Source organism: Coregonus clupeaformis, chromosome 29, assembly GCF_020615455.1.
Source record: "Coregonus clupeaformis isolate EN_2021a chromosome 29, ASM2061545v1, whole genome shotgun sequence".
In the NCBI taxonomy this organism is placed as follows: domain Eukaryota; kingdom Metazoa; phylum Chordata; class Actinopteri; order Salmoniformes; family Salmonidae; genus Coregonus; species Coregonus clupeaformis.
In genome coordinates, this window is record NC_059220.1 from 1956688 (window position 1) to 1977420 (window position 20733).

The 20733-nt window shown below is 45.8% G+C and overlaps 1 long non-coding RNA gene across 2 annotated transcripts; it reads left to right on the forward strand.

Annotated features, from left to right (window-relative positions):
* Nucleotides 1-13674: 13674 nt before the first annotated feature.
* Nucleotides 13675-19728, forward strand: LOC121544545. Of its 2 annotated transcripts, none has more exons than XR_005996127.2 (4): nt 13675-14548; nt 14894-15010; nt 15662-15819; nt 19064-19728. It is a non-coding gene; the product is annotated as an uncharacterized LOC121544545 (long non-coding RNA). The 2 variants fall into 2 exon arrangements; XR_005996128.2 differs by having other exon boundaries at nt 13675-14540.
* The last annotated feature ends 1005 nt before the right edge of the window (nt 19729-20733 follow it).

The window sequence follows — 20733 nt, forward strand, 5'->3', positions numbered from 1 at the left end:
AAAGATAGTACTTTTTGTAGAAATGTCCTCTGGTCTGATGAAACAAAAATAGAACTGTTTGGCCATAATGACCATCATTATGTTTGGAGGAAAAAGGGGGATGCTTGCAAGCCGAATAACACCATCCCAACTGTGAAGCACGGGGGTGGCAGCATCATGCTGTGGGGGTGCTTGCTGCAGGAGGGACTGGTGCACTTCACAAAATAGATGGCATCACGAGGAAGGAAAATTATGTGGATATATTGAAGCAACAGCTCAAGACATCAGTCAGGAAGTTAAAGCTTGGTCGCAAATGGGTCTTCCAAATGGACAATGACCCCAAGCATACTTCCAAAGTTGTGGCAAAATGGCTTAAGGACAACAAAGTCAAAGTATTGGAGTGGCCATCACAAAGCCCTGACCTCAATCCTATAGAAAATGTGTGGGCAGAACTGAAAACGTGTGTGCGAACAAGGAGGCCTACAAACCTGACTCAGTTACACCAGCTCTGTCAGGAGGAATGGGCCAAAATTCACCTTATTGTGGGAAGCTTGTGGAAGGCTACCCGAACTGTTTGACCCAAGTTAAATAATTTAAAGGCAATGCTACCAAATATGAATTGAGTGTATGTAAACTAGACTAAGATACAGTAGAATAGTATAGAATATAGTATATACATATGAGATGAGTAATGCAAGATATGTAAACATTATTCAAGTCAATAGTGTTCAATTTATTAAAGTGACCAGTGATTTCTAATCTATGTATATAGGCAGCAGCCGCTAATGTGCTAGTGATGGCTATTTAACAGTCTGATGGTCTTGAGATAGAAGCTGTTTTTCAGTCTCTCGGTCCCAGCTTTGATGCACCTGTACTGAACTCGCCTTCTGGATGATAGCGGTGGTTGTTGTCCTTGATGATCTTTTTGGCCTTCCTGTGACATCAGGTGCTGTAGGTGTCCTGGAGGGCTGGTAGTTTAACCCCGGTGACGCATTGCTGTTGGGCAGACAGCACCACCCTCTGGAGAGCCCTGCGGTTGCGGGCAGTGCAGTTGCCGTACCAGGCGTTGATACAGCCCGACAGGATGTTCTCAATTGTGCATCTGTAAAGGTTTTTGAGGGTTTTAAGGGCCAAACCAAATTTCTTCAGCCTCCTGAGGTTGAAGAGGCGCTGTTGCACCTTCTTCAACACACTGTCTGTCTGGGTGGACCATTTCAATGTGTCAGTGATGTGTACACCAAATGAACTTGAAGCTTTCCGCCTTCTCCACTGCGAAGGTGGTATGAAGTTAAATAATTTGTGATATGAAGTTAAATAATTTAGTAAACAACTATTTTAGTTACTGACAGAGGAACATCCAAGACAAGGGAGGTATAAACTAAACCAAAGATAGTACAGTATGAAGGCTAAAGCTGCTTCTCCAATAGAAATTCCCGATCACACTTGTAGGCGATGTCATGGCAACGGTGGCTATATATTATAAAGTAGTTTTTGATGAAAATGAAAAAGTGTCAGTTTGTGACTCACGAGGTTGGAGCAGTAAGAAATTAAACGACTGAAGACATTGGCTTGAATCTAGGTTGTGCCTTTAGATTTCGAGAAAATTAACAACTATGAAATATTTTTTCACTTCTCAAACCCAAACCCCGGCCTGGTCTGTTTTGAAAGAGTTCCCGGATGTCGCGCCTCTGGGTTTAGAAACTTACTAGCTAGCAGACGAAGTTTAGAGAAATATTTCTCAAAAGAGCTGGGAAGTCTTTTTTTGTCTCGAATTTAATTTAAACATAATGGAGGCCAAGGGATTTGCAGTAGTCTACCACCAGTAAAGGTAAAGCGTTAGCTAGCCTATCAGGTTAGGGACAAGTAGCTAGCTAACGCAGCTGCAAACCGCATTAGCCTAACCTAGCTTGCTAGCTAGCGAAAAAACACAAGAAAAGGTAACTAGCTAGATAGCAAACGTTAGCAGCATCTCCATATACGATTTAGGCGTTTGCAGCCACTTAGCTAACTAACTTATATAGGGCAAATGATAATAGCTAGTTATGTAGCTAGCGGTAGGCAGTTATCAAGTTAGCTTGCTCACGTCAGTTTTATGGTCCATGTATTCATTGGTGCGAAATGGACGTTGACGTTAAGCTAGAGGAAGATGAGAGGGAGACATCCCAAACAATCATTTGGTCTGATTCGATTAATGCCTGGATAGATTACCCAAGTTCTCCATTGTCAGGAAACACAGAAACAGGTTCCCATGTGGGTTTACTGAAAGAGCATTCACATGTACCTACAATAAATCCCCAAACAACAAGTCATGGGCAGATTTTACGTATTTTTCCTGAAAAGACCGGAGCACGTGATGGGGAGAACAGGGCTGTCAAAATGGTTTATTTCTGTGAAGACCAAGATACAATCAGCACATCTGAAAGGCTTTTGATCAGAGAGGAGTCATGGCACGAAGCACCGTCCAGTGATATTTCAATGGCAAATGTATCCACCCTCAGTGGTTTTTTTGAAGCTCAAATCAACCCAACTTCACAGGGGTTTAGCCTAAGCCAAACACAGACCCAGACCAATAATGAATTGCCTGTAGACAATGTTACTATCCCAAGCCATAGTACTGCCATTCCTTCTGTGCTAACCTCACCTGCTACAGAAAGCGGCTGTAATTTAGCTGTATATACTAGACCTATTCTTCCAGAATATTGTGAGCCATTGAACTTTCCCTCGGATGAAGAAGAAGAAGACTACAATGCCGATTTAAGACGAAGACTACAATGCCAACAAACGGTAGAGGATAAATATATACGGCAGTGTCGTGGCTGTTACTCAAGACCTAACCTTAAAAAGTTTGGGAAATGTTGGAAAGATCCATACGCCAAGTGCAAGGAAATAGGTGTAGATTTCAATGTTGGATCTGGACCGAAACAGAAACTTGATTTGCATTTACTGACAATTGGTGTTATGGTCGAGGTGTCCGAATATGCTAAAAATATTAATAGATCTAACAAGCATGTTATCTGTGAAATTCTAGAATACAACTTTGGTCTTGGTGTACAAAATGATGTACGATATTTATTTTCAAGCCGCACTATGTGGAAATTAAAAGACATGCTGAAGATGCATTCTAAGAGGAGAAACCCTGAGTGGTTAACAGAAGTGTTTGAACTTCCTGATCCAAAGACAATGAAAGCATGGGGAAAATCTCGATTTGCAAGGTCCAATTTGCATAACAGCGTGTCAGGAAATCCTACACCTTTTGACATCTGCATAAAGGAGGACCCTGTTGGGGACCTGATAGCTCCTCTGCGTGTGACGACTGAGCGCTTCTCTACTGAGACACATGTAACAGGATGTGCTGATGAGACAGATGTAACAGGATGTGCTGATGAGACAGATGTAACAGGATGTGCTGATGAGACAGATGTAACAGGATGTGCTGATGAGACAGATGTAACAGGATGTGCTGATGAGACAGATGTAACAGGATGTGCTGATGAGACAGATGTAACAGGATGTGCTGATGAGACAGATGTAACAGGATGTGCTGATGAGACAGATGTAACAGGATGTGCTGATGAGACAGATGTAACAGGATGTGCTGATGAGACAGATGTAACAGGATGTGCTGATGAGACCGATGTAACAGGATGTGCTGATAAGACAGATGTAACAGGATGTGCTGATGAGACAGATGTAACAGGATGTGCTGATGAGACAGATGTAACAGGATGTGCTGATGAGACAGATGTAACAGGATGTGCTGATGAGACAGATGTAACACGATGTGCTGATGAGACAGCAATCTTTGATCCTGAAAATGAACCTAATGATATCTGCACGAGGGATGAGCCAGATCTGGACATCATCCATCATGTCCGGACGGAGACCTTCACCATTCAGACAGACATGACAGTGGACCAATCCTTAATGATGCCCACAGTAGAAGAAGCATTGAGGGAACTCTACCCAATCTGTAAGGAAAAAGGACTTGACCTTGATGTGAAATCAAAATTTGGGAAAAATGAGAAACTTGACTTGCATCTATTGACCAGAGACGTGATGTTTGAATTGGCTGATTTTGCCTCAAAAGTGTGTGGAAATTGGAAGCAGATGGTCTGTGATGTTCTCGAGCATAATTTTGATCTGGATTTACAAAGTGGGAAAACTGAGCTGGCTGAAGATATTATGGGAAGGTTAAGAGCAGTTTTGCAGCACAAGGCAGGTTTAAAATATCATGACTACCGACTGAGATGTGAATTTGAAAAGGAATACTTTTTCTTGAAGAAGTCACGCAAACGCAAGAACCCTGCAGAGATGTCCAGTAACCAGGTAACTACAACATCACTTGAGCCGAAATACCAAATGAAAGAAGTATCGAAAAGGAGGAGATTGGATTTAATGAGGAAGAAAAATGAAATGGACATGTGCATAGTGAGGGAGACAGAGGGAGTGCGTTTTGAAGTCAGACCAGTAGAACCTCATTGTGTCAAGATGGAGAGCATCTCTGATGAGACTGACCTTGCACTTTGTACTGATGAAACAAAGCAAATTGTTGTTACCAACTTGGACCAATCAAATGTGACGTCTAACACCCAAAAAGTGCTGAAAGTGTGCTACCCACTCTGTGAGGAAATAGGTCTGGACCTTGGTGTTGCATCCAAACCTTCTAAAAAGAAACTGGAATTTCAGTTACTGACAAACGGTGTAATATTTGAGGTGTATAAATATGCTAAGGTAAAATCCTATCCCGTAAAAGCAAAAGGATGGGGGTATATTCTCTATGATATTCTAGAATACAATTTCGATCTTAGTTTGCAAAATCAGAGACGTAATCAATTTCAATTATGTATTCATCTTAAAGTGCGAAGAATGGTTCAGAAACACAAAGCTGAACTCTCAGAAAAGGGCAAAATCTCTAAAGAATTGTTCATAATACCTAGTGTGATGCAAACCAAAGCAAAGAAAAACAGTGCTTTCAGATTATTTTCCCGAAAAATGTATGGAACAAGATGTAAAACTGGTTTATCCTCATCGAGGTAAAGACACTCGCTATGGAGACGGTTGAAACAATCTCCACTGATGAAGCAGCAATGCTTGCCCAGGATAATGGACCTGCTGATATCTGCATAAAAAGGAGGAGCCTGACCTTCACTCTGAGGTCAAAGGGGTTTATTTCTGTGAAGAACCAAGAAACCGTCAGCACCAAGAGCTCTTCATCAAAGATGGATCATGGCATGGATCAACACCCACTAATATTAGGACAGAAAATGTATTCAGCCTCCCAGTCACCACAATCGACTGCAGAAAGGGGTTATTTTTGAAAGTCGAAACAACCCAACTTCACAGATGTAACCAGAAAGTCACTACAGCTTCACTTGAGCCAAAATACCAAAGACTGAAAGGAGTCACAGAAAAAATTAGATTTATATTTAATGAGGAAGAAGAAGAAAGAAGTTGACGTGTTTTTAGCCAAGAAGACAATCGGCAAGCGGTACCGGAGCGCCAAGTCTAGGTCCAAAAGGCTCCTTAACAGCTTTTACCCCCAAGCCGTTAAACAGTTAATCAAATGGCCACCCAGACTATTTGTATTGACCCCCTTTTTTTACGCTGCTGCTACTCGCTGTTTTATTATCTATGCATAGTCACTTTATCCCTACCTACATGTACATATTACCTCAATTAGTCAATTACCTCAATTAACCTGTACCCCCACACATTGACTCTACCTGTACCCCCACACATTGACTCTACCTGTACCCCCACACATTGACTCTACCTGTACCCCCACACATTGACTCTACCTGTACCCCCACACATTGACTCTGTACCTGTACCCCCACACATTGACTCTGCACCTGTACCCCCACACATTGACTCTGCACCTGTACCCCCACACATTGACTCTGTACCTGTACCCCCACACATTGACTCTACCTGTACCCCCACACATTGACTCTACCTGTACCCCCACACATTGACTCTGTACCTGTACCCCCACACATTGACTCTACCTGTACCCCCACACATTGACTCTACCTGTACCCCCACACATTGACTCTACCTGTACCCCCCACACATTGACTCTACCTGTACCCCCACACATTGACTCTACCTGTACCCCCACACATTGACTCTGTACCTGTACCCCCACACATTGACTCTGCACCTGTACCCCCCACACATTGACTCTACCTGTACCCCCACACATTGACTCTGCACCTGTACCCCCACACATTGACTCTACCTGTACCCCCACACATTGACTCTACCTGTACCCCCACACATTGACTCTACCTGTACCCCCACACATAGACTCTACCTGTACCCCCACACATTGACTCTACCTGTACCCCCACACATTGACTCTACCTGTACCCCCCACACATTGACTCTGCACCTGTACCCCCACACATTGACTCTACCTGTACCCCCACACATTGACTCTGCACCTGTACCCCCCACACATTGACTCTACCTGTACCCCCCACACATTGACTCTGTACCTGTACCCCCACACATTGACTCTGCACCTGTACCCCCACACATTGACTCTGTACCTGTACCCCCACACATTGACTCTGCACCTGTACCCCCACACATTGACTCTGCACCTGTACCCCCACACATTGACTCTGTACCTGTACCCCCACACATTGACTCTACCTGTACCCCCACACATTGACTCTACCTGTACCCCCACACATTGACTCTGTACCTGTACCCCCACACATTGACTCTACCTGTACCCCCACACATTGACTCTGTACCTGTACCCCCACACATTGACTCTGTACCTGTACCCCCACACATTGACTCTACCTGTACCCCCACACATTGACTCTGTACCTGTACCCCCACACATTGACTCTACCTGTACCCCCACACATTGACTCTGCACCTGTACCCCCACACATTGACTCTACCTGTACCCCCACACATTGACTCTGCACCTGTACCCCCACACATTGACTCTACCTGTACCCCCACACATTGACTCTGTACCTGTACCCCCACACATTGACTCTACCTGTACCCCCACACATTGACTCTGTACCTGTACCCCCACACATTGACTCTACCTGTACCCCCACACATTGACTCTGCACCTGTACCCCCACACATTGACTCTACCTGTACCCCCACACATTGACTCTGTACCTGTACCCCCACACATTGACTCTACCTGTACCCCCACACATTGACTCTGCACCTGTACCCCCTCGGCATTGGTATTTTATTATATTACTTTTTATCTTACTTAAGTTATATAAATTGGAAATATTTTCGTACTTTTAAAAAATGTCTGCATTGTTGGTTAAGGGCTTGTAAGTAAGCATTTCACACCTGTTGTATTTGGCTCGTGACAAATACAACAGGTGTGAAATGATTTGACTTAATCTCCTCTCGACCAGGAAATAGAATGGAAGGAAAAATCTACCTGCTGACAAGGAAAAGGAGTCTGGGAAGAGTCTGATTATCTCCCTCTCTATGAAAAGCCAGGGAAAAGGGAGTCTGGGAAGAGTCTGATTATCTCCCTCTCTATGAAAAGCCAAGGAAAAGGGAGTCTGGGAAGAGTCTGATTATCTCTCTCTCTCTATGAAAAGCCAAGGAAAAGGGAGTCTGGGAAGAGTCTGATTATCTCCCTCTCTATGAAAAGCCAAGGAAAAGGGAGTCTGGGAAGAGTCTGATTATCTCCCTCTCTATGAAAAGCCAAGGAAAAGGGAGTCTGGGAAGAGTCTGATTATCTCCCTCTCTATGAAAAGCCAAGGAAAAGGGAGTCTGGGAAGAGTCTGATTATCTCCCTCTCTATGAAAAGCCAGGGAAAAGGAAGTCTGGGAAGAGTCTGATTATCTCTCTCTCTATGAAAAGCCAAGGAAAAGGGAGTCTGGGAAGAGTCTGATTATCTCTCTCTCTCTATTGTGATGTCACGAGAGGCTGTGTCCTGGAGGGACGTTACATCCCCCTGAGGTGGCTGCAAACCCAGACAGCTATGGCTCCATCTGCTGGTATGGTCGGGAACTCCAACCCTCTGTGGCCAATCTTCCCACGCAGCTGAAACCAATCAGGGGCTGATAGGCTGGAGTTGTTTTGGAAGGGAAGAGACACGGTCTGGAGGGTGGGCTCGGGGAAGAAGAGAATTGTGTTATAATTTCGTTAGTTGCCGAAGACCTTTAATAAAAATCCTTGTTTTGGTTGAACCTGGACTCCTTGCACTACTTGGGCAACCCCGCTGGAAGCGGTAGCCTCTCGTGGCATCACAGATGGTGGAGAATACAGGCATCCTCAAGCGTTAATAGTGCATGTCAGAGGAGGATACCGAAGGTTTGATCACCCAGTTTTCCAAGTTGGCCGTAGGCTCCCCGCCGACTGAAATGGAGGACATATTGAAAGCCCTTGTTGCTGGCCAGCAAGCCCAGATGCAAGTAAACGTGGCTCTCTTGGAGGAGCAAAAGAAAGCCAACCTTCTGAAGGCAGAGGAATTGCAGTTGCAGAGACAGAGGGTGGTCCAAAATACCCGCCCAATAAAGGCAAGTGACTTTATATCTAAGATGGGAGCTACCGATGACATTGAGGCATACCTGCATGCATTTGAGGCCACGGCCACTAGGGAAGCCTGGCCCAAGCAACAGTGGGTTGGTCTGTTAGCCCCCTTTCTAACCGGGGAATCGCTGAATGCTGTCCGGGACCTGGGCCCTGACCAGGTTACTGACTATGATGCCCTGAAGTCTGAGATCCTCAGCAGATATGGACTCACAAAGTTTGGTATGGCCCAGCGCTTTCACAGTTGGACCTTCCAACCAGACCAACCTCCTCGGGCGCAGATGCATGAACTTGTCCGAATCGCAAGGAAATGGCTGGATCCGCAGAGGAATACAGCAGCGGCGGTGGTGGAGGCCGTTGTGGTGGATCGTTACCTCACGCGCCCTGCCTTATGAGGCAAAACGGGTCATCAGTCAACAGGCCTTGACCACGGCTGATCTGACCGTGGAAGCTGTGGAAAAGTACCAGGCCACAGCGGAGATGCTGAATGCTTCCGAAAAGACCCCAGGAGTGCGGCCCCACCACAAATGGGAAGAACCCGTCCAAAGGACCCCCAAGGTCTCGAACCCAGCCACGTCAGGACTTATCCCGGCTCCAGGGGGAGCCAGAAACCAGGCGGGTCCAAGAAGAGTACACCAGGAGGGGGAAACTCGACAGTGTTACCGGTGTGGGGAGATGGGACATATCTCCTGGCAGTGTGGGAAACCAGCCGATGAACCTATGCCCACTGCGGAGTCCGCCAGCTCAGCACCCACACACCGTTTTGCCTCGCTCTTGGGAGTCGTAGATGGCGGCCCAGATCGACCCCCCACCTGCCCGGTAACTGTGAATCACCATGATGTGGAGGCCTTACTGGATTCTGGTAGCCGGGCCACCCCTGGTGCGTAAGGATTTGGTGGGCCCAACGTGTCTGACCCCGGGGAAAGTCCTCCCAGTTTCCTGTGTCCATGGGGACACCAGAGAATACCCCATTACTGAACTTACAATGACCAGCACACGGGGAACCATACACACGACGGCGGGGTGGTTGATTCCCTCCCCGTCCCTGTCCTAATTGGACGAGACTGCCCAGCCTTTTACCCACTCTGGAGAGAGTCTCAGGAGAGGATAACCCGAGTACCTCGGAAACGGAGAGGCAAGACTCATCCTGGGAAGGCTCCGGTGCAATCCTCCGAGTTACTCACTCCCGCCCGGGCTCTGATAGGGATGGCAGGTGCCCAGACCGACACCGAGACTGGTCCGGATACGGGAGAAGAGAACGCAGCCCAGGAAAGTGCTCCGTTCTCCAGTGAAGAAGACGTCCCAGGCACCCAAGAGCTTCCACCTCTCACAGGCCAGTATGGTACGGCTCAATTACAAGATCCTACTCTTGCAAATGCCTTAAGAAATGTGCAGGTATTAGAAGGTGTAGTGTTAGGTGATAAGACAACCCCTACTTACCCCCATTTCGCAGTAAACCGGGGGTTAGTATATCAGATAGTCAAGAAAAATGAGGAAGTGCATGAACAGCTCCTCGTGCCACAGCCCTATCGGGCCACAGTACTCAACCTAGCCCACACACACCCGCTAGGGGCCCACTTGGGGGTAGAGAAGACTAAGGAAAGAATCATGCAACGTTTCTTTTGGCCAGGAGTACACAAAGAGATAGAGAACTACTGCCGTAGTTGCCCTGAGTGTCAGCAGGTTGCGCCAAAGCCCACATATAGAAACCCGCTCATTCCCTTGCCCATTATCGAAACTCCTTTTGAGAGGATTGGATTAGACATAGTCGGGCCCTTACCGAAAAGTGCCAGGGGACATCAATACATTCTGGTCATTCTGGACTATGCGTCCCGGTACCCGGAGGCCATTCCGCTGAGGAAGGCTACATCCAGACAAATCGCCAAGGAGCTGTTCCGTCTCTCAACTAGTCTGGGAATCCCAAAAGAGATATTGACGGACCAAGGGACTCCATTCATGTCCAGGGTGATGAAAGAACTCTGTGCTTTACTGAAAATCAAACAGCTGAGAACCTCGGTCTACCACCCCCAGACAGATGGCCTAGTCGAACGTTTTAACAAAACACTAAAATCCATGCTGCGGAAAGCGGTAGGGGGAAGATGGGCGCAACTGGGATCAGCTGTTACCATACATATTGTTTGCGGTGAGAGAGGTACCTCAGTCTTCTACTGGGTTTTTCACCCTTTGAGCTCTTGCTTTCCTACAGACCCAGAGGACTGCTCGACATCGCCAAGGAGGCCTGGGAGGAGCAGCCATGCCAACAGCGGACACTGATCGACCATGTAGGGGCTATGAGGGAGAGAATGAAGGCCATCTATCCCATGATGCGGGAACACATGGAGGCCAGTCAGCGGCAACAGCAAGCCTCCTACAACAGATCTGCTCAGCCCAGGGAGTTTAAGCCGGGGACAGAGTGCTGGTCCTGGTGCCAACCGTTGAGTGCAAATTCCTGGCAACCTGGCAAGGACCATATGAGGTCATTGAACGCATGGGAGAAGTAAACTACAAGGTGAGGCAACCAGATAAGAGGAAAACTGAGCAGATTTATCATGTTAACCTTTTAAAGAAGTGGCACGCCAGAGAGGCGCTGTTTAGCTCTCTACCCCCCACAGAGACCCAGGAACCGGCGCGAGAAGAGGTTCAGCTGGGTCCAAATCTGTCCCCACATCAACGACAGATGGCCCTGGAACTCGTGGAGCAGAACCAGGATGTCTTCTCCTCCCTTCCCGGTCACACAGAGGTGGTCCAACATGAGATCCGCACCATGCCTGGCCGAACGGTAAACCAGCGCCCGTACCGCGTGCCAGAGGCTCGTAAAGTGGTTATACAGAAGGAGGTAAGGAAGATGCGGGAGTTGGGAGTAATCGAAGAGTCCCACAGTGCCTGGGCAAGTCCCATAGTACTAGTTCCCAAGCCAGACGGTTCAGTACGATTTTGTAATGACTATCGAAAGTTGAATGAAGTGTCTGAATTTGATGCATACCCAATGCCTCGTGTCGATGATTTAATAGACTCCTTTGGGGCATGCTCGTTTCATAACCACTCTTGATCTCACAAAAGGCTACTGGCAGGTGCCCTTGACCCCGGCGTCTAAGGAGAAGACAGCCTTTGCCACCCCCGGAGGGGCTCTACCAGTATACCCGACTTCCGTTTGGTCTCCACGGGGCACCTGCCACGTTCCAACGCCTGATGGATCGAGTCCTTGCGCCCCACAAGAGGCACGCAGCGGCTTATTTGGATGATGTGGTTATACAAAGTCAGGATTGGGCCAGCCACCTACCCCGGGTACAAGCGGTGCTGGATTCGCTCAGGGAAGCAGGGCTCACGGCAAACCCGAAGAAGTGCAAGGTGGCCTTCAGTGAGACAAACTACCTGGGGTACACCATTGGGCGGGGGTTGGTCAAACCACAGGAAGCCAAACTGCGGGCCATACAGGACTGGCCGCAGCCCATCAACAAGAAGCAAGTAAGGTCATTTTTGGGCCTCGCTGGCTACTATAGACGCTTTATTGCAGATTTTGCTACCATAGCGGCACCATTGACGGAGCTGACGACCAAACGCCACTCACGAATGGTGAAGTGGAACCCTGCGGCGGAGGCGGCTTTCCGCAACCTGAAGCGAGCACTCTGCTCCAGTCCGATCCTGGTGGCACCAGACTTCAAGAAGGAATTCATGGTCCAAGCGGATGCTTCGGAGGTGGGTCTGGGTGCTGTCCTCACCCAGGCACATGACGGGAAGAACATCCCATTCTCTACCTAAGCAGGAAGTTACTTCCAAGAGAGAAGAACTATTCAACGGTGGAGAAGGAATGTCTGGCTGTAGTCTGGGCCCTGGAGTCCCTTCGGTTCTATCTCCTGGGCCGACGTTTCATGGTGGTATCTGATCACGCCCCTCTGCAGTGGATGGCCAAGAACAAGGAATCAAACAGTAGAGTAACCAGATGGTTTTTGAGCTTGCAACCGTTTAACTTTTCGGTTGTCCACAGGGCTGGCAAGCACCACGGAAATGCGGACGCCCTCTCCCGGCGTGATGCCTTCTTCACTGCCTTTACCCCGACGAGGACGTCGGTCCCGAGGAGGGGGAGTGTGATGTCACGAGAGGCTGTGTCCTGGAGGGACGTTACATCCCCCTGAGGTGGCTGCAAACCCAGACAGCTATGGCTCCATCTGCTGGTATGGTCGGGAACTCCAACCCTCTGTGGCCAATCTTCCCACGCAGCTGAAACCAATCAGGGGCTGATAGGCTGGAGTTGTTTTGGAAGGGAAGAGACACGGTCTGGAGGGTGGGCTCGGGGAAGAAGAGAATTGTGTTATAATTTCGTTAGTTGCCGAAGACCTTTAATAAAAATCCTTGTTTTGGTTGAACCTGGACTCCTTGCACTACTTGGGCAACCCCGCTGGAAGCGGTAGCCTCTCGTGGCATCACACTATGAAAAGCCAAGGAAAAGGGAGTCTGGGAAGAGTCTGATTATCTCTCTCTCTCTATGAAAAGCCAAGGAAAAGGGAGTCTGGGAAGAGTCTGATTTTCTCCCTCTCTATGAAAAGCCAGGGAAAAGGAAGTCTGGGAAGAGTCTGATTATCTCCCTCTCTATGAAAAGCCAAGGAAAAGGGAGTCTGGGAAGAGTCTGATTATCTCCCTCTCTATGAAAAGCCAAGGAAAAGGGAGTCTGGGAAGAGTCTGATTATCTCTCTCTCTCTATGAAAAGCCAAGGAAAAGGGAGTCTGGGAAGAGTCTGATTTTCTCCCTCTCTATGAAAAGCCAGGGAAAAGGAAGTCTGGGAAGAGTCTGATTATCTCCCTCTCTATGAAAAGCCAAGGAAAAGGGAGTCTGGGAAGAGTCTGATTTTCTCTCTCTCTCTATGAAAAGCCAGTTGCACATTTGCCGGAAAATGATTAATGACATTGTTATATGTGATAATGGAAACAGAAAGAGGTGGATTCTTTCCAAACTTTTCAAAATGCTTTTTAGTCGAGACTGGTTCAGAGAAGAGATTCAAACAAATCCTGAATACAGATCAGACATCCTAGAGTTTGGGGCTATTAGAAAATATGCCGTCAGTGTTGCATTTGTAACCTTTGACATGTTGAAGAAGAGTCTCACTTGGGAATGACTATTGGGGGGGGTGGGGTGGGGTGGGGGGTGCAACTCCGTATTAGGAAGGTGTTCCTAATGTTTGGTGTACTCAGTTTATTTTACTTTAGCCTATATCACAATAGTTTCACAGTTAAGAAAGTGTTTCAAACCCCTCTAATTACTGAACGCTACATTGATCCAAAAACCCATACTTGGAATGTGAACGGTTCCTAATGGAAGACTCATTTCCGGTCTCCCTGAAGTCGATACTCACATTCTCAATCACTCACCGTGGAACAGTCACAACAAGCCTACCAGAGATTCAACTCCTTCATCTTATTCATTAGGGATACTGTAGCAAAATGTGCAATGGTGTACCAATTAGTAGCCTAGTCTTTTTAGTATTAAGTGAAATAATAGGACAAAATATATATATTTTGTAAACTTATTTCTATAAAGGTTTTAGTCTGACTAGTGGATTTTAGAGATCCCCTTGGCCTCCTGTTGGTTAACTCTTGATGCCTGGTCTTGCTGTAAAGAGACTGAATACAGCTTGATTATTGGGACACTTCAATTGACTTTCCAAACTCAACTACCTTTACAAGCCTCTGTAGAAGAACCTCTGATCTCTTTTTTTTGTTAGAAATAAGAAGGCAAAGAATAATATTTTATTTTCTAATTAATATGAATGTGTTGGTGAAAGAACCTACGATGATGGGGCATGTTTTTCTTTTAGAAAATATATTTTTCACTTTTCTGTTTTTTGTGGCGAGATTATGAAAGACCGCGCGCATCAAGACTTGCTTTACTGTAACCAATACTTCCTGTTTTGAACATGGAGTTATTCTACCATCAACTATGAAGTGGAAGTGCTTTTTAGATTTTTTTTTGGAAAGGGACACTTCTACTGTTCTTCTCAGTTGTACCTCTGACAGCTGTGAGATGAAAAGGTATGCAGGTAAATGTGTGACTGGGATGAACAATGCAGTTTATGTTAAAATGTTAAGAATTCATATCTGACTGGTGCCAATAGCATTCATTTGAACACTTAAATGAATGTAAACTAGCTGTTATTGCTTGGTCTGATAACCTTATACATGTGTATATGTTTCCAGCAGAGACCCTAAAGCAGCATGGTCCAAGTGAAAACATAAAATCCCTTGGCAATATTATTTTTGAAGAATCAGATAATTTACTATTTGTGGCTTAGAATATAATCATATTGGTGATGTCAGTGTTATCCAATTCTTATTTGTGGACCTGACTTTTCCACTGGCACTAAACACTTTCATTTCACGTCTAGTGGTGGAGAAGGACGCCATCTACAGTGTGTCAGGAGCAGTGGTTTGTTCCTTCCAGGAGAGCAACAACCTGAGGACGCAACTTCTCACATCATGATGACGAGGTGGCATCTCTGCTGGTGAGTTCCTGACATTTTGTGGGCGGAGGTTTTTCATGTTCACTGTAGACCTCTATCAACATGGGCCGACTAGGGAGAATAACTGCGTCTACATATAACTGTCTACCTTAAAACTAGCTTCTTTTAGCAACGCTAGTATTTAATTTACACGCTAGCGTTGCTGGGAATAATTTTGCAAAAAACCTGAATAGTCCGCCGGAATCCACAAGTTAAATAAAATTCAGTTTCAACTTACTCTGTCGATTGATTGTCTGTATGCTTGGTCCTTATGCAGGGGCGGAATGTGAGAAGAAAATAAATCTAATGGAAGGTAGAATTAAACAGAATTTCCAAATCTTTTTTATTTAACTCCTGGCTTCCGGCGGACTATTCTGTTGTTTTGAAAGCTAATTCCTAGCAATGCTAGTGTCTAAATACTTGCTAAAAGCAGCTACCTTAAAACGTTTTGATGAGGCACTTATTTTTGGGGAATTCTCTAAATGTAACCTATATTTTACCCGGCAGGTCAATTCAGAACAAATTATTATTTACAATGACGGCCTGGTAAGAGGCAAAAGGCCTCCTGTGGGGCAGAGGGTGGGGATTGAAATAATGTTTCCTTTTGATATACAAATCGTCAGTGGCACTCATAGAGAATTGCTCTAATTCCAGATCTAGTGGTGGACAAGGACGTCATCTATGTCAGGAGCAGTGTCTTGTTCCAGGAGAGCAACACTTGAGGAGGAGTCTTCTCAGTCATGATGAGGGGAGGTCTTGTCTTGTTCCAGGAGAGCAACACTTGAGGAGGAGTCTTCTCAGTCATGATGAGGGTAGGTCTTCTCATTGTGACAGTAGGTTGTCAAATGTGGGCCTCGTAAGGGAGAAGATGGGTGAAAAACCATCTGCTGCCAACTGTAGCCCATGAAGTCTCTCTTTGTGGTACCTTGTTGTTTCAGAGACTCAGAAACTGACTTCAATTGATCCTATGGCAGAGGCGGGAAAAAATATTTTATATTTTTACACAGATTTAGCAGATATACCAAGCCAGACACAGAACATATAATAATTGTATTTATTTATTTATAGATACATTTCCGATGCTCAATGAGCATGTTATTTGTCTTTCCATGTGTATCTCAACTTAGGATACAATATGGTAGGGCTAAATGGTTCTGTCTTCATCCAGGTGCCTGAAAGTAATCACAATCCCCAAACACATCCAAACCCATCTCAGCAGACTTGGAGCAACGCAAATGTGAAAATCCAGGCTAGCGTTCACTTGTCTGGTTCACCCCAGACTTGACTGCCCTTGACCAGCACAAAAACATCCTGTGGCGTACTGCGTTAGCATCTAAACAGCCCCCGCGATATGCAACTTTTCAGGGAAGTCAGGAACCAATATACACAATCAGTTAGGAAAGCAAAGGCTAGCTTTTTCGAACAGAAATGTGCATCCTGTAGCACTAACTCCAAAACGTTTTGGGACACTGTAAAGTCCATGGAGAATAAGAGCACCTCCTCCCAACTGCCCACTGCACTGAGGCTAGGAAACACTGTCACTATTTCAACAAGCATTTTGCTACAGCTGGCCATGCTTTCCACCTGGCTACCACTACCCCAGCCAACAGCTCTGCACCCTCCACTGCAACTTGCCCAAACTCCTAAACTCTCCTTCCAGACTCACATTAAGCATCTCCAATCCAAAGTTAAATCTAGAATCGGCTTCCTATTTCGCAACAAAGCCTCCTTCACTCATGCTGCTAAACATGCCCTCGTAAAACTGACTATCCTACCAATCCTTGACGTCGGCGATGTCATTTACAAAATAGCTTCCAACACTCTACTCAGCAAATTGGATGTAGTCTATCACAGTGCCATCCGTTTTGTCACCAAAGCCCCATATACTACCCACCATTGTGACCTGTACGCTCTCGTTGGCTGGCCCTCACTACATATTCGTCGCCAAACCCACTGGCTCCAGGTCATCTATAAATCACTGCTAGGCAAATCCCTGTCTTATCTTAGCTCATTGGTCACCATAGCAACACCCACCCGTAGTATGCGCTCCAGCAGGTATATCTCACTGGTCATCCCCAAAGCCAACACCTCCTTTGGCCACCATTCCTTCCAGTTCTCTGCTGCCAATGACTGGAACGAACTGCAAAAATCTCTGAAGCTACATTTTACATTTACATTGTTGTCATTTAGCAGACGCTCTTATCCAGAGCGACTTACAGGAGCAATTAGGGTTAAGTGCCTTGCTTAAGGGCACATCAACAGATTTTTCACCTAGTCGGCTCGGGATTAGAACCAGCGACCTTTCGGTTACTGGCACAACGCTCTTAACCACTAAGCTACCTGCATTCAACTGAAATGTCTTCCGCATTTAACCCCACCCCTCAGAGAGGTACGGGGGGGGCTGCCTTAATCGACATCCATGTCATCGGCACCCGATGCCAAGGCTTGTGCTTCAGTCAGAAATGATTCTAGCTAGTTCATCCATGTAATCGGCACCCGATGCCAAGGCTTGTGCTTCCGTCAGAAACAGAAATGATTCTAGCTAGTTCATTCATGTAATCGGCACCCGATGCCAAGGCTTGTGCTTCAGTCAGAAACAGAAATGATTCTAGCTAGTTCATCCATGTAATCGGCACCCGATGCCAAGGCTTGTGCTTCAGTCAGAAACAGAAATGATTCTAGCTAGTTCATTGCTGGAGTGAGTAACTGACGGCATAAATAATGAGGAAGTGAATTAGCGGGGATAGCTTTTGTCTCGACTCTGGTTGGCTGGGGTGATAATCCACAGAGAGAACTGGCTACAGGAACAAACCTGCCTGCTTTACCTTTCCTGCCAAAAGCTTAAACTGATGAGGGAAAACAATTGCCAGATGAACACCCCGTCCTATCAGCACGTTTACATTTTAGTCATTTAGCAGACGCTCTTATCCAGAGTGACTTACAGTTAGTGAGTGCATACATTATAATTTTTTTATTTTTCATTCTGGCCCCCCGTGGGAATCAAACCCACAACCCTGCCGTTGCAAACGCCATGCTCTACCAACTGCGCTACATCCCTGCCGGCCATTCCCTCCCCTACCCTGGACCAATTGTGCGCCGCCCCATGGTCTCCCGGTCGCGGCCGGCTACGACAGAGCCTGGATTCGAACCAGGATCTCTAGTGGCACAGCTAGCACTGTGATGCAGTGCCTTAGACCACTGCGCCACTCGGAAGGCGCAGACAACAAACATAACAAACTGCAACTCCAAAGACTGATCGAGGCTGAAACAAAAACCTCTAGAGACCACAAGCCTTAAAATGAAACTCAGAAATAGTGTAGAAAAAAGGAAATCCAGTTTAAAAATATTTGATTCAAAATAAAATGTGTATGCCCACATCAGGTGGTCATTTTGAGGAGTGCCCAAAATTTAGACAAGGCGTAAAGTATCTAGGGGACCAGGTTGGCGCGTCCCCTTCACCGGTGACACTCAAGCTGGACTTGAGGACAGATGTTCTAAATAGTCAGATGGATGCTGAGGTCCTAGTCCTGCTCCATGGGCTCCTCACTGGTCCCCGTGTCCAGGCTGCCGCTCTCCATGGCGCCCTCTGCAGGTGGCTCAGTAGTACTGCTGAAGGGAGCATGTGTAACTGTGTTGTTGTTGTTTTTATCGCACCGCTTTGCTTTATCTTGGCCAGGTCGCAGTTGTAAATGAGAACTTGTTCTCAACTGGCTTACCTGGTTAAATAAAATGAAAATTAAATTAAATTGTCATAGAGATGACCTTGTTGTCATAGAGATTGCCTTGTTGTCATGGAGATTGTCTTGTTGTCATGGAGATTACCTTGTTGTCAGGATTGGAACAACAATGTCTTGTTGTCATGGAGTCTTTTTCCATACAAGGTTTTTCACTCATTGTGGATTTGTACCAAAACAATTAATTCCATAAATCCCTACTTCTGTTGACAAATTAAATCATTATTTTAATCACGAGTCTCATTTTATTTTTTTATTTTTTACCCCCAGAAACTTGATTGCCACTGTGAATGCATAATATGTCTCCTCATTTTATTCCCAGATCCTCTATTGGCCATACTAGAGTGACAGGAAGTCTGATTCCATCCTCAACCTGTGGACCTGCCCCGAGGATGTTGGACACCACCCGTTGCATCTTCAGCCACACCGATTTCCTGTCAGACTGGTTGTCTTTGAACTCCATGCCATGGACTGACCTGAAGATTTACCAGAACAGGAATACAATGTTAATCAGACTCCCCACACAGTGGACAGACTCCTCTCTGACTGGTTGTGAGGTCACAGGAAATAGACTGATCTGTTGTTATGAGCGACCGCAAGTCTTTATTAGTTGTGTAACAGAATATTACAGCCAGCTTCATTTCTATTCTGTTGGTCTCTGTTGTTGTTGGTCTTTGTTCTGAGCTTGAGTTTTCATCATGGTGGATGCAGCATTCTAATCCTGATAGATTATAGCTATTAGGACTTCAGGATGTAGCCAGCACATTGATGTCCACACTCTGGACAATATAAAAGGCCTGGGAGAGGGACCACGCTTTCAGGAGAAGGATAACAGGGCCTTGTCCAGAAACAACCCCCAGCCCTTAACCTCCAAGGCACATGTACAGGAGATTTAATACATTATTTGATACAATCAGGGAATTTGACCTACAGTATGGATTACGTTTTGGAAATCCAATGATCATTAAATGTATTTTTGTTATTTTTCCCACGTTTTTTTTACCCTGTATGTGTTTGGCTGTTCTCGTGGGAAAGTTGTGAAGTTTTTAACGTGTCTTAAGAATGGAAAGCCTCCGATAGGCTAGATCAAATAATTTCAGATCATTGAACATTTCCTCTAGCCTATCAGAGGGTAAGTTTAGCCACATTGCATATTATACCCCAAACTTTGGGTTTTACATGAATTCTAGTCTTATCATTTTGTTTGTGGGGAAAAACTGTTTAATTTAGTAAAACGGCTAATTACCTGCAATTCTATATATTTTGCCACGGGGCAGAGAGAAACATTTGCAGTTGTAAATCTAATTTCCGGTGATTCTACACGTTTTGCCATGATTTATGACGTGTTCATATTCTATCTGATTTGTATTGGATGTTTTGGGTTGAGGGCCCCAAATTGACACTAGAAAATAGAGGGGACCCCCCCACTTGGAGAAATGATCATCCCTAGTTAACGCTGTGTGTTCTCGGCTTCAGGTACTGCAGGCAGGTCCCGACACAATAATGACATGAAAGCGCATTCTAACAGCGTAAAAAACTCTTAACACTAAGGGCCCTGATTCAATCAGATCCGCTTTACCCGACATCCGCATAGCTGATGTTTTGACGTTGTCGAGAGCTGTACTGAAAGCGGTCAAGTCCACAGGTGCAGCACGGAGTCGCATTAGCAATATGCGCCTAAATATTTTTGCTCTGGCGACCTGGAATTTTTAATTTAGGAGAAAGAAAAAAAAAATCACCCAGATAATTGTTGCAATGATTCCTTCACTACTGCAGCCACTGAGTGGAGAACAGATACATGTCCGTCACGCTTGCACCATTGCTACAAAGAAAACGGCTTCTTACCTCCAGAGTTTTTAAATTGTGCTCCTACATGTATCCTCGTTCGAACACTGGAACGTAATGATGTAATCTACACCCTGATTAGAATGATAGAACTCCTCATTATTTAATGATAATGATTTAAATATAGCCTAGGTCTGAACTTCTAAA